Raw genomic sequence first — 14,335 nt, 5'->3', positions numbered from 1 at the left:
AAATATAGTTTTCTCTCCTCTTTTAAAATCTTCAGCTGGAAGCATTTTAAAGATTCAAAAATGCTACAATGATTCTTATCTGTTCAAAACAGAACTTTTTTGATGACAAAGATAGTTTTTGCCACTTTGTGGATTAAATATATTAAGTACTTTATGGACTAAATGTTTGTGTCCCAGCAAAATTCATATGTTGGAGCTCTAACCCTCAATACAATGGCATTTGTAGATGAGGCCTTTGGGAGGGAATTAGGGTTAAATAAGGTCACGAAGGTGGGATCCTCATGACGACATTAGTGCCTTCATAAGAAGAGAGACTTCTGAGAGCACTCTCTTTCTTTCTGTCTGCCATGAGAGAACTCAGTGAGAAGGTGGCCATCTGTAACCAGGAAGAAGGCTCTCATCAGGAACAGAACTTGCTGCACTTTGATCTTGGACTTCTTGAGGAAAAGGGATATGTTCAAAAAAGACTTTCGAGAAATCTTGCCATGTTTCCAATGGGAGTAATTTCTCTTTAAGTTCCTTCAAAAGCCTACTATAGTCCTACATTGTTCTTCAAGGTCCTTGCAATTAGGTTTGTGTCTTTATTACATGAATCGAGGGGCAGAGACAGCCTCAAGGGAACCCAGACATTTCAGTTTACAAATAATTGCCAGTGTCTGGACTGCCTCGCTGCTCTGTGTTTCTGGTGGGATCTTGGGATTGGCACTAAGCTTCATTGATATTGCAGGCTGTGAGTGGAATGATCAGTAGGAATCCACCCACAGCCTGCAATATGGGTGTGGGTGGAATGATCAGAACTATGAGAAATAAATTTCTGAAATTGGTTATGTGAAAGGGCCACTCTGGTCAATTTAGTGGTTAAATTGTAGCCCCACTGATGCCAAAGGAGTTGAGGAACTAGTACTCAGGCTCTCATCCAAGTGGCTGAGGGACTTGCTAGTTCTCTGACATGAGTTTTGCTCACTGCTTGCTTGCTCAGCAGGACCACAATTTACACCTGGGTACAATGTTGATTTTCTGGTCTCTCTGATCAGTTGGGCCAGCAGGTGTGATCGAGTGTGCAGTGTGTCTACACTCGACCTGTCAGAGGGACAGAAGCGTCTCAGTTGGATCCTCCCTGAAGTTGCTGGGCGCGGAGGAGGCGGGCAGTGCAGCACGGAGTCCTTGCCTCCTTCACCTTGGGGGCTGTGCCTCTGCTATGATTCCCCTGAACTTCCTAATTTTTGTGTTTTATTTTTTATTAATACCTAGCAGATATAAATATTTTGGGGGTACATGTGAAATGTTGATATTTATAGAGTGTGTAAAAATAGACTCTCCACTGAACTTCTACAATGGCTTCATAATTTGTCTATCTGCCTCTGGCTTCTCCCCAGTCAATGCATATTGTTTATACTATCATGTCCTTTACATCTTCCTGATCATGTTTTTTTTTTTTTTTTTTAAGTGAGATTAAAAAAAAACACTTTAATTGTGATAAAATAGAGATAACATAACATTTACCATCTTAATCATTATTAAGTGTTTTAAGTTTAGTGATGTCAAGTATATACTATAGTATATAGTATAGGACCTTACTTAATGTCCTTGGTAGGTTCTTGGAAACTGACTTTAGTAAAAGACAGGCTCTTAGAAACTGAGACTTTAAGCAAAAGACGTACAGAAGGTCCTCAAATAATGTCGTTTCCTTCAATGTGCTTATAACAGGGATAAGGAAAAAATGACTTTGTTATACACAGTTTCCCATAAAGTTGCAGTTCCCAAGAACCTATTGATGAGGTTAAGTGAGGACTTACTCTATTCACATTGTTGTGCAACCAGTCTCCAGAACCATTTCTATCTTGCGAAACTGAAACTATGACCATTAAACAACTCCGCACTCCTTCTCCCTTCAGCTCCTGACAATCATCATTCCATTCTCTAATTTTGATTACTCTCAGTAATGGCTTAATGACTACAGTATTTATCTTTTAGTGATGACTTCTTTCACTTAGCATAATGTCTTCAAGGCTGATGCATATGTTATGGCATGTGTCACGGATTTCTTCTCTTTAAAGGCTCACTAATATTCCATTGTGTGGATGTGCCATATTTTGTTTATCCATCATCTGTTGATGGACTTGGGTGGCCTCTGATTTTTGGCCATTATGAATAATGCTGCTATTCACATGAGTGTACATGCCAACGATGTAATTTTTTTTGCATGAAATCCTACTTCCTGGGCTCACGCCTATCTTTCTTGCATCTAGGAGCAACACCATGGTAGATTTCCCTGCAGATTTCCATCCAGAGGAACCAGAGGAGTTTTTGTTTCACAGGGACATTCCATGTAGTTTCACCTGTCCTGTTTATCCCATTTCCTTCAACTCACCACCATTTTTTTTTGCAGGGAGTCTGTGAATTCTTTCCCAGAATTTTGCTTCCCGAATTTCTCCCCCTTGTTCGCTTCTGGGGGAATCGAGCAGGAGCATGAGCGTGTAATGAAGGGAAAAGCTACCTGAGGATCTCTCATAAGGAAAACAGTCAGAGCAAGAGAAGAACTACTCAGCAAAGGAGGCCTTAGTGGCTTCTGAGTGGGGGAGTCAAGGTAGATAAGGGAGGTATGAAACTTTTGGCTCCTTCAGCTCTCTTGGATTGGAGAAACATGACTAATTGTTGAGAAAGGCAGGCCCAGGAATGTGCACAGACTGGGCATCAGAATGACTTGCTACATCCATATGAAGAAAGAAGGGACTTTTGGGGTGTAGGACCTGCATGCAGGAGGGGTGGGGAAGAGGAAACAGTATCTGAAGCTATTTTTGGGAAGTTTCATGGGTGCTGAGATGTGTAAAGAAGATGCCTTTCTCCCCTGTTAAAGACCTACATTTTTCCCTAATGCCACTCTTATCCACTTTATGTTTCCTTTGACTGTGACTCCATGCAGAGGCTGGGCTATGTGAGGCTCTCCAGGGATTATTGAGGTTAAATGTTGATTCTCTGATTACCTTTGATCGACATTTCCTTAGTTTGAGTTTTTTTGGTTGTTTCTTGTTTTTGCTCTTAGATTTAGAGTGAAGGTAGTTTGTGACTGGGTGCAGTGGCTCATGCCTATAATCCCAGCAATTCGGGAGGCTGAGGCGGGCAGATTGCTTGAGGTCAGGAGTTCGAGACCAGCCTGGCCACCATGGTGAAACCTTATCTCTGCTAAAAAAAAAGGCCAACATTAGCTGGGTGTGGTGGTGCCTCCCAGCTACTCATGAGGCTGAGGCTCGAGAATCACTTGGACCCTGGAGGTAGAGGCTGCAGTGAGCTGAGATTGTGCCACTGTACTCCAGCCTGCGTGACAGAGCAAGACTCCATCTCAAAACAAACAAACAAACAAAAAAACAAAAAAAAACCAAAAACCCAAAACAAAAGAGTGATGGTAGCTTGTGATTTTATTTATTTTATTTTTATTTATTTATTTATTTATTTTGAGACGGAGTCTCGCTCTGTCGCCCAGGCTGGAGTGCAATGGCCGGATCTCAGCTCACTGCAAGCTCCGCCTCCCGGGTTCACGCCATTCTCCTGCCTCAGCCTCCTGGTAGCTGGGACTACAGGCGCCCGCCACCTCGCCCGGCTAGTTTTTTGTATTTTTTAGTAGAGACGGGGTTTCACTGTGTTAGCCAGGATGGTCTCGATTTCCTGACCTTGTGATCCACCCGTTTCGGCCTCCCAAAGTGCTGGGATTACAGGCTTGAGCCACCGCGCCCGGCCTGTAGCTTGTGATTTTATATGTAAAATGTCATCCTTCTCTAGGACCCAGGAAAAGTGAAATGAGATCTTCAGAGAAATACAAACAAGAGGAAGGCAATTTTGTTCTTTACACAGGAATTCAAACTTCGTAAGGGGGAAATATGTTTCCTTGAATAATACTTTGCTGAGATAACTTGAAATGTGATTTCACTCAGTTTTTTTCCTGTATTACATGTTATAAACATGTGACTATTTCTTCTAATTATAAAGCATAATATTTTCTGTACTCTATTTTTGTAAGCAGTTAGCTTGAGAAACATTTCCTTACTGTTGACCTGGTATTTGAGATCACATATACCAAATGCTACTAAAGAAAAACTATTCTGATTGGTGGAGAAACCCTGTAAGACCTGGGAGAAGGGTTTTGAATACAGAATTGGAATGAACCCCAGAGTTCCCACATTTTTCTGTGCCCTTAACTGCTGCCTTCTGCACCACATGTTCTCTCTGTGATGGTCCCTTCACAAAAGCCACAAGGCATTTTCTCTGCTCTTTTGAAAGAGGTATCTGTGGATCAAACCTTAGCAATCACTTACCTGGATTCTACCATGAATTCCAATTGGTATGTCCTTTGAGATACAAAAGATTCACTTCACTAGCTTCCTGGCCTCCATGTCTAGCCATCATTTTGAACTATTTGTTTGATTTCAGGGCTGACTGGTCACCGGAAATGTTGTTTCCATTAAAGCAAGTAATTTCAAGGTTGTGACATTTAATAATTATTGAATTCTTCCATTCAGAAAAATCTCCCTAGGATACAACTATTAGATTAGGAGAAGGCAGCTTTAGAAAAGCTGACATCTATAAAGCCATGCTTTTGTGGGAGTCAGGCCATCTTATGAAAAAGTTTAGACAGGCATATAAATGCTTTCTCACTTGGTGAGAAATCAGACTTCAGCCCCCTCCTTCTGTTTGACAGTAATATGTGTTTAGTTATCATTAGTAGCTTTGGTGGGATCTTGAGATTACTTTGTTTTCTACTAATGCCCAATCATCTGTAGAGATTTTTCCCCTGTCAATTTTAACCTTATATCAGGTAGACTGATAAAGGGTGGTAAATGTTACTTTATTTCATTATTTCCTTGCCCCCGTACACATACTAAGTATTTTACTTAGATATTATAAGCCACGTGTTAGTCATCCATCACATCCTTCCTTTGATTTCTTCCTTCTACTATTTGTGAATGAGTAACAGTAAGAATCTCTTTTGTTATTGAATAATTGACTGACTAACAAACTTTATTGAGCAATATAGTTGTAGATTTTGCATCCTCATGCATGTTTTCTTTTTGCCAGTTCTTTCGGTGGCCAAGACCATGTCTCTTTAATCTTTCTTTTGGAAAACCAATTCATAGGCTCTCTGCTGGGGCTAATACTTCCACTTGTCAGTCACAGGAGAGTGCAATGATCAAGGCCCTTGAGTCTGCTACGATTTGAATGTGTACCCCAATTTCATGTGTTGGAAACTTAATCCCCAAATTCGTATGTTGATGATGTATGGATGTGGGATTTTGGGGAGGTAATTAGGATTAGATCAAGTCATCAGGGTAGGCCCCCATGATGGGGATTGGTGGCTTTATAAGAAGAAGAAGAGAGACTTGAGCTGACGTGCTCTTACCCCCTCGCCACGTGTTGCCTTCCACCATATTAAGATGCAGTAGAAAACCCTCACCAGATGTGACCCCTTGACCTTGGATATCCTGCCTAGTCTTCGGGGCTGTAAAAAAAAAAAAAATATATATATATATTTTAAATAAATCACCCAGTCAGTGGTATGTTGTTACAGCAACAGAAAATTGACTAAGATAGAGTCTTTTCTGAGCCTTTTGCAAAGACAAACAGGAGGGAGGCAGAGTTCTTTTTCTTCCTAGGATCATTGGTTGTAAGGATGACATAAGCTGAAATTGCTTGTTGCTACCATGTGGGGAAAGTGTGCCTAAGAATAAATCAAGACAGAAAAGCGAAGTTGAGAGGTAGAGAAAAGGGATTTTCTTAATGCCATCATTGAACCCTTTCATCTCGACACACGTAAGTCAGCTGTATCCCTTGCATTTTCAGCTATGCAGGAAATACATTCTATCTTTTGTATACACTAGCATGAGGTGGGTTTCTGTCATTTGCAATTGAAAGTGTCCTGAGAGATATAACTTCTAGGCATTTTATCCATGAAAATTTCTCTTTATTTGGTTTGATCACCTGTGTAATTTACTTCTGTATCCTTTGACGCCAGCTAGTCCCGTGGTCTGCAGAGAGTAGACAATGGATACCTCCTGTGCATGTGGGGGAAGGAAGCAGGTGATTTTCAGAGAGATGAGGAAGTCTCCTAACATGGTCACCAGACAAAATAGAGAATTCCCAGTTAAAGTTGAATTTCAGACAACTAAAAAAATTTTAGTATAAATTTTTATGTCCTATGTAATATGTGGGACATATGTATACCAAAAAATGTATTGCTTATCTGAAATTCTAATTTAAGTGTCTTGTATTTATTCATCTAATCTAGGCTCATCAAATAACCATATTTTAAGAATCACTTATAATAGTATTATGAGGTTCCTAAATTTAGGAGAGCATCTTATCTGAGTAATTTTTTATACATAGAGTCTAAAATTCAGATTTAACTGGGTTTTCTGTATTTTTGTTTGCTGAATCTGGCAACCATATCCCCTATCCACTCCAATTGTTTTTCTGATCCAGACAATGTGGTGTCTAAATTGTAGTCTCTAAGAGCCACCCTGTTTGCCAGCTTCATGGGTCAAAGGAGAAATGACTGGGTTTGGGCCTCTTCAATGGGCACCCCTTGCACCAGATGTGGGTGTTTGTAGGCGAGGGACACTCCAGAATGCAGGGCAACTCCATGGCTGTGTGGGAGGAGAAGGTAACTCAGGAGAATTAATGTTTACTGAGGATCTCTTGCTTGTCAGTCACTAAGGAGAAGCTTTGTGTCCACTGACTCATTTAATCATTATGACGGGTCTGTGAAATAGATTTTATTTATGCCCATTTGAAAAATAAGGAAACTGAGACTCTGAGTTGAAGTAATTAGCCCAAAATGATGTAGGTAGGAAGTAGTACCAGGTAGATCTGATTTTCAGCCCATGTTCTTTCTACAGGTTCAGTTTTCTGGAGAGAGGACAGCCCCTGGTGTCTATAAGCAGAATGGGATGTTGCCAGGGCACTGAGAAAGAGCCAGTGGAGGGACAGTGGCTGCCTATGTCTGTAGCCTTTGTACCGGAGTCTCTGTGACCTTCATTCTCTGCCTGCACCTAGCTGAATGGATGGACATTTTAGCCAAGGTGGTCTTTTGCGCCTTTCCTTGGGACAGCGATTAAAGCAAATCGGATGGCCCTCAAACAAATGGAAAATGTTCAAGATCACTCATCATGAGAGAAATGGAAATTAAAACACCACAAGATACCATTTCTCACCTATCAGATTAGCAAAGATTAAAAGTCTAATAATACATCCTGTTAGCATGACTGTGTGGAAACAGGTGCTATCACACAGTTGCTAGTGGGCGTACAAACTGGTTTAACTCATCTGGAGGATAATCTGGCTATAAACACTTCACAGACTATGCACTTACCTTTTGATCCAGCAATCTCACTTCTAGGAATCTGCCCTGAAGACCTATTTCAATATTAGGAAAATGCATATGCACCAGTTTCTTCACAGTAACATTGTTTGCAATTGCAAAATATTGGTCTGTAGTCCAGTTACTAGCATTGTAGCAACACTGATTTCCTGGGTTTATAATTTTAATATGGTTATGTAAGATGTTAACATTAGGGCAAGCTGGGCAAAATGTACTATTTTGTAGAATCTTATCACTTTTCTGTAAGTTTAAATAATGTTGAGCTAAGAGTTAAAACAAAAGCAATGACAGAATTAACAAAGCTATTTTCTCATCACCTGATGAGGGGCATGAAGACCAGGCTGGATTAACAGTGAATGGCCATAGTTGCCCAAGTCTTTCCTCTTTGGTCTAGCATATTCTGGAGAATTGGGTAGGGCTGGCCAACACTGGATTGTCAGAAGTCTCAACCACGGGAAAAGGGAGTGGAAGGATACAGACAGTCACAGCTACATCCTTAATGAGACTTCACGGAGCAGTACATTCCTGTGTGTGAAAACTTGTCCAGACAGCTGGTGTCCACTGTTCAAACTGGGTCTGTGAAGGATGTCCTTGGAAACCATTCCATTACTTTAAAGTTTCATTTCTTGTTGTGAGAGATTTACTGTCTCTTCCCAAATCACTGGTTATTTGGATTGTATATTCAAATACCTTGAACTATGTGACCTCTCTCTTTATGTGGTGTTTTCAATTCTATAAATAGAAAAGCTATGAAATGCTTAAGATGAGGAATCAGTTCTATCTCCTAAATGACTTGCTCAAAATTGCAAGGTTTCCATTTTTAAAAGATTGTAAAGTTGACAAATGTATCAGAGTGTCCTTAGTCAAGATGACTTAGGTGTCTCCTAACAGTTTTATCGTTTCTAATTTACACTTTATAGGAAAACACAGATTAGCTGCTTTTTATTTGCCATTCTAAATTATTTTACCAGAGCATGGGCTTCAGTGATATCTCACCAAAATATGAAACCCTTGATCCAGTGGAGATAGAATGAATTAATGGGTGTTTGGGGAATGTTTTAACCATGCAGCGTCCTGTGCACTCTACTGCCAGCTTTCTGGGGTCAACTCAGGGGCGGAGTGGGTTCAGTCAAGGTGTTCCTCCTTGCAGTCTGGCGGTGCATCTGCCTTGAACACCTGCATGAGATAGATTCCATGTTAAGGCTGATAATTCATTTAATTGCCCCAGTAACCCTGTTAGGGCTCAGAGACATGCAGTATCTTTCCCAAGTCACAAGGCTAATAAACAGTGGAGCTGGGGTTTGAGTCTGCCTTGCTCCAAGTCCAGAGTACCTTTTACTGAGCTCACCACCCAGCGGAGAGAGACCACTTCGGCCAACTCTGCCACTTTGCTGAGGCCTGGCTCTGCCTGTGCTTGGGGTGATAATAGCAGGTGCCCTCCTTTCTGTCAGTGCATGTACCTCATCTCTAAAAGCTGGAGCTGCTTTCCGTCATTCCCTCTCAAGCTCTGCGATGCTTTCCTATGCATAGAAGTCTTTGTGAAAGAAACCTCATCTAGCTGGGTGTGGTGGCTCATGCCTGTAATCCCAGCGCTTTGGGAGGCCGAGGTGGGCGGATCATGTGGTCAGGAGATCTAGACCATCCTGGCTAACACAGTGAAACCCCCTCTCTACTAAAAAAAATCCAAAAAAATTAGCTGGGCGTGGTGGCGGGTGCCTGTAGTCCCAGCTACTTGGGAGGCTGAGGCAGGAGAATGGCATCAACGCGGGAGGCGGAGGTTGCAGTGAGCTGAGATCGTGCCACCGCACTGTGGCCTGGGAGACACAGCAAGACCCAGTCTCAAAAAAATAAAACAAAATAAAATAAATAAAATAAAAGCCTCATCTGCCAGCTCTTACAAGCTTGGTCTTTGCAGGGATCCTCACAGCAAACCCAGCCTCCTCACCTTTCCAACTAAGAACTCCATGACCCTGCTACACCAGGGTGGGAAATGTCAAATATTTTCCTCCCTTTTTTTTTGTTTTTTGAGAGAAGGTTCAATTTGTGTTTTGAAAAGAGCACAGGCTTGGAATCACACCAGAGTGTGAATTCAGTCTCACTGCTCAGTCTCTGTGGATAAGGGGATTCACCTCTTTAGACCTCAAGGTTTTTTTTTTCTTTTTTCTTTTTTTTTAAATAAATAAAGTGGGGATGGCTGTACCTTTCTTAGAACTGTTGTGAGGATTTAATGACATGACAGAGACAGCATCTAGCATGTAGTAGGCATTGAATAAGTGGCTGTTATTATTTTGACAAGCACTGCTAATTCTCAACATAGCATTTTCCCCATATATTCCCTCTACAGGGCTCAGTCTATTTCTAATGAAAAAGAACAGAGTTGCAAAGCATGCTGCCTTTTAGAATCACTTTTATTTCTAGAGGACAGAAACTCTGCCAAGGAGGAAAATGGAAGTTATCCCAGGCTTTTGTGTGGATTTTATTTGTATGCAAAAGCTAGCAAGTCTTCTTTGTTCAGAAGATGAATTTCATTCTAATGGTGCCAAAGAATCTTCTAAAATTTCATAATTGCCATTCCTAGTGTGCTCCAAACTGAAAGACAACAAAAGAATTAGGTGGCCGGTTCAGATTGGATTTGAGGAGGGATGTGCATTTGAAAATGCTTCAGCTGCTCCTGAGTCATCCTGATCTACTGAGATGAGCAGATGAGTTACACTGAGGAGTCAGCAGCATCAGTCCAGTGTTGTCCAGCCAGGAGTACTGGGAATGGTGAGAGGATCTGGGTCAGGCCTGAGGAGGCACCTAGCTTGAGTGCCCTGGCCACTCTCCTAGGTCTGCCTTTTGTTATCTATACATGCAAATGCATGGAGCACTTTACAACCTGCCAAGCCTTTTTCTTTTTCTTTTTCTTTTTTTTTTTTTTTTTACACTTTTTGTCTCATGTAATTTTCTTAAAAATCCTTGAAAACAGATACGGCCAATGTTATTATCCCACCTTATAGATGAGGAAACCGAGGTCCAGAAGTCCCAAACACACAGCTGGTAAAAGGCAGAGGCTGGAGTTGAATTAATAGTACCCAACCCTAAAAATAATCATCTTCCCTCTAGATTTATCTGCCTATTATGGTACAGTATAATTATCCAAGTTTGGATTAGTGATGCTTTTTTTTTTTTTTTTTTTTTTGGCAGTCATGTAATACTGTGTAAATCACCAAAGCCTAAGTTTTTTACTCTGGAGATTTGGCACAATGATGATAATTGGGTACATTCTAGGGGTTCAGCCTCCATCATCACAGACAGTAAAATCTCAGGGAGTGTGGCAGGGCCCTCTGCATTTCTTCCTCTGCCATTCTTTTTCTTCTTCTTCTGTGTGGAACCACACAGAGTTAACAATCATGCAGTGTAAGCTGAGACAGAAGAAAAGATGATCCTGACCTAGAGGCCCTACGGTGGGAGGAGCTGGGCGGTGAGAGGGAGGCTCCTGTCTTCTGCGGAAGTCTTTAGTTCTTGAACAATGCAGAGATCACTTTTCAATATCCAAAGCAGCTTGCGTGGTGTTTATCAATTTCAGCAGTATACAAGCCACTTTTAAAGAAAAAAATAATTCTTGAGGCTCTCTAGGACACTTACATTGTTTTTATTTTAGTTACTTGAATACATAAAACATGAAAATTGTTGTAAATTTTTAATGCTTATAGCCCTTATGCAACAATAAAATGAGATTAAACTAGATTTTGTTTAATTTCTGATGATCTAAAAAAATTAATGAAAGGATACTGTGAGTCGTTTGCCCCCAAATTTCAGTGCCCTCATGTGAGGTGGAGTTATGAATGAGTGCAAACAAGGGTCCAGTAATGTTTTCAGTAATGTTTTGGCACAGTTACACAGCGAATGACTGAGAGAATTCAGTTCCCACATGGTGCCAGGTGGTAAATGCATTGGATGGACTTCAGTGCATATCTGTTCTAGAGTCACTGAGCGGGACCTGTGACTGATGATGAAGGAGAAATGATGAGTTTATAGATACCTCTTGGTTGCCTGGGATGACAGAAATGATCTGCCCTACCTTATTCTTCTTCTGGTTAACTCCTATTCATCCTTCAAAACACAGCTCAGTTGTCCACAACTCCAGGGAGCGTTTCCCAGATGCTTCCATGTGGTCAACCTTTTGCTTCCCCTGTAGGACCTCTTGGATCATTTTTTTCCCCAAATACCTTGCTGGCCCTAATGACCCTAATGGGTAAGACACTATTCTCTTTATTGTCCTGTCCTTGTATTTCCCACAGTACCATCAACATAAAGCTAAAATGTAATAGGTCTTACTAAACACTTGGGATAACAAGACCATAATATTGAAGCTGGAGGTTAAATATTGCTACTTCTATCCACAGGAAAAAGAGAAAGGTTAATATTTTCACAGAGGCCCCCTCATGGGTGCACCCCAGATGTTGCCTTACTTTTTCTGTCTCCTAGAGAAAGCCTTTTCTTCTATCCTTCACAGTATAAATCTCTACCACCTTGAAGGAAACCACCCTTCCTTGCTCATAGAAACTGGTTTTGTCCAAGCATCTGACCTTGCGAGCTCCTCTGACACAGGGCAGAAATGGACAAAATGTTTTTTACCAGTTTATTGTCTAAATGTGGTTGTATGAGTGGGGAAAAGGTATTGGCTCGCTGACTCTGCTTTGAGGTCTTTACTAGTGCAAATGAAGTTGGGGCGTGCTCTTCCTGTGGCCTGCCAGCCTCCTGAGGACAACTCATTGATGCAGAGCCATATCTGGATGCAGACACTCGCACACCTGCCCCAAGCACTTGCACAGATATCTGCAGGCAGTTCAAACTAACTCTAGGTCGAAGCTGAGAACTGTCTTCCTAAAGGTGATACAATTTGCAATATTTTTTCTTCCCATCCTTCTGCTTTTAAGTTCACCTGCAGGAAGCTTTTTGCTTTTTTTTTTTTTTTTTTTTTACTGTGCCTAAGAAGTGGGGGGTCCCTTGCAGTGTCCCCCACCTTTCTTTAGACTGAGTTTTGGTTATTTGCCCAGGCTGGAGCGCAGTGGCGCAATCTTGGCTCACTGCAACCTCCGCCTCCTGGGTTCAAGTGATTCTCCTGTCTCAGCCTCCTGAGCAACTGGGATTACAGTCGCATGCCACCATGCCCGACTAATTTTTTTGAAATTTTAGTAGAGACGGGGTTTCACCATGTTGACCAGGCTGGTTTCGAACCTGGCTCAAGTGATCCGCCTGCCTTGGCCTCCCAAAGTGCTGGGCTTACAGGCATGAGCCACGGCGCCTGACCCCTTGTGGTGCCTTTTCAAATAGCAGTGCTATCTACCTCTTCCACCTCTGGCTACACAAATAAACAAAATGACAGAAACTTTGAGTCAGATAGAGTTTGAGCATGGGCTAGATAAAGTGAAGCTTCCTCTGTCTTAAATCTCCCCTTGTCCATGGTTAAACCTAGGGGCTTTGTGTGCAACTGTGTGTATCTTTCTTTTTCTTTTTACACTAACCTGTTACTCTCTAAAGGACACAAGATCCCCAGAAGTAGCCTCCACTTGTTACTCAACTTTATATTTTTACAGCCTGGCACAAACCTGGCACACAAAGGTTTGTTTACCAGACTGACTGGCTGATTTGAAGTACTAAAATAATAGGAGCATTCCTGCATCTAATGGAAATTTAGAGAAATGACAAGCATAGCAGATTTATGTTTAAGCAAGAATAAAAACAATATGGTTCCCTTATATCAATATGGACTCTCAGTTCTTGTCAGGAAAAGACCATGTATTAATTTCTATATTTACTAAGGCACTTAATGTAAGTGCTTTATATAAGTAAATTCATTGCCATGTCTATAGTCTTCATGAAACCTAGCGTAATACCTTTCATTTAGAAATGATTGTTTTTTGAGTAAATACATTCTGGGTCAACATATGTGTCCTGTTTTTTTATGTTGGTTTTTAAAGTCAGTTATTATGTAGAAATATCAATTATTGCATTAAAACCTTCCCTGATGATGATAGATTAATCAATTACTACTGGAAACACTCCTTACATTTTATTGCACAACTTTGTAATTCATTTTCTCAGTTGAAAGCAAAAATTTGGCAATCACTTTTGGTTGTATCTCTTAGGTAGAATTTTCAGGCATTTTATGTAATGTTTTCTGATAAAAGAAATTTAAAATATGGTGGACCAATTCTTAACAATTCATTGGCAAGTTTGGGAACTTAACTCAAGGAAATGTACTGGGAAATGGAACAACAGGTTGGAAAATAAAAGAGAAAAGCTAATAGGGGACCAGTCTAGGATCTCTGACACTGAAAGTGTAAGCTTTCCAAAAAGAAAGAATAGAGGATAAAATAGAGAGGAAGACATTACTACAGAAAAAATTTTAAGAAAACAGATTTGGCCGGGCGCGGTGGCTCAAGCCTGTAATCCCAGCACTTTGGGAGGCCGAGACGGGCGGACCACGAGGTCAGGAGATCGAGACCATCCTGGCTAACACAGTGAAACCCCGTCTCTACTAAAAATACAAAAAAAACTAGCCGGGCGAGGTGGCGGGCGCCTGTAGTCCCAGCTACTCGGGAGGCTGAGGCAGGAGAATGGCGTAAACCCGGGAGGCGGAGCTTGCAGTGAGCTGAGATCCGGCCACTGCACTCCAGTCCGGGCGACAGAGCGAGACTCCGCCTCAAAAAAAAAAAAAAAAAAAAAAAAAAAAAGAAAACAGATTTAAATAATGAAAGACATGTTTCCATATTGAAAAGACCATGTAACACCTAGCTTGATGAATTTAAAAAGACTCACATAAGGCCAAATTATTATCTGCCTTATGTGATAAAGGAAACATCTAAAAAGTTTTCAAAAAAATAAAAAAAATTTGCATACAAAACAAGAATCAAGACTGTTACTTCTTCAATAGTAATGGGAAACCAGAAGATGATGTGGTAATAACTTCAAAATTTT

Source organism: Trachypithecus francoisi, unplaced genomic scaffold (genome assembly GCF_009764315.1).
Source record: "Trachypithecus francoisi isolate TF-2019V2 unplaced genomic scaffold, Tfra_2.0 Lachesis_group17, whole genome shotgun sequence".
Taxonomy (NCBI): domain Eukaryota; kingdom Metazoa; phylum Chordata; class Mammalia; order Primates; family Cercopithecidae; genus Trachypithecus; species Trachypithecus francoisi.
Note: the sequence above shows the minus strand (reverse complement) of the source record.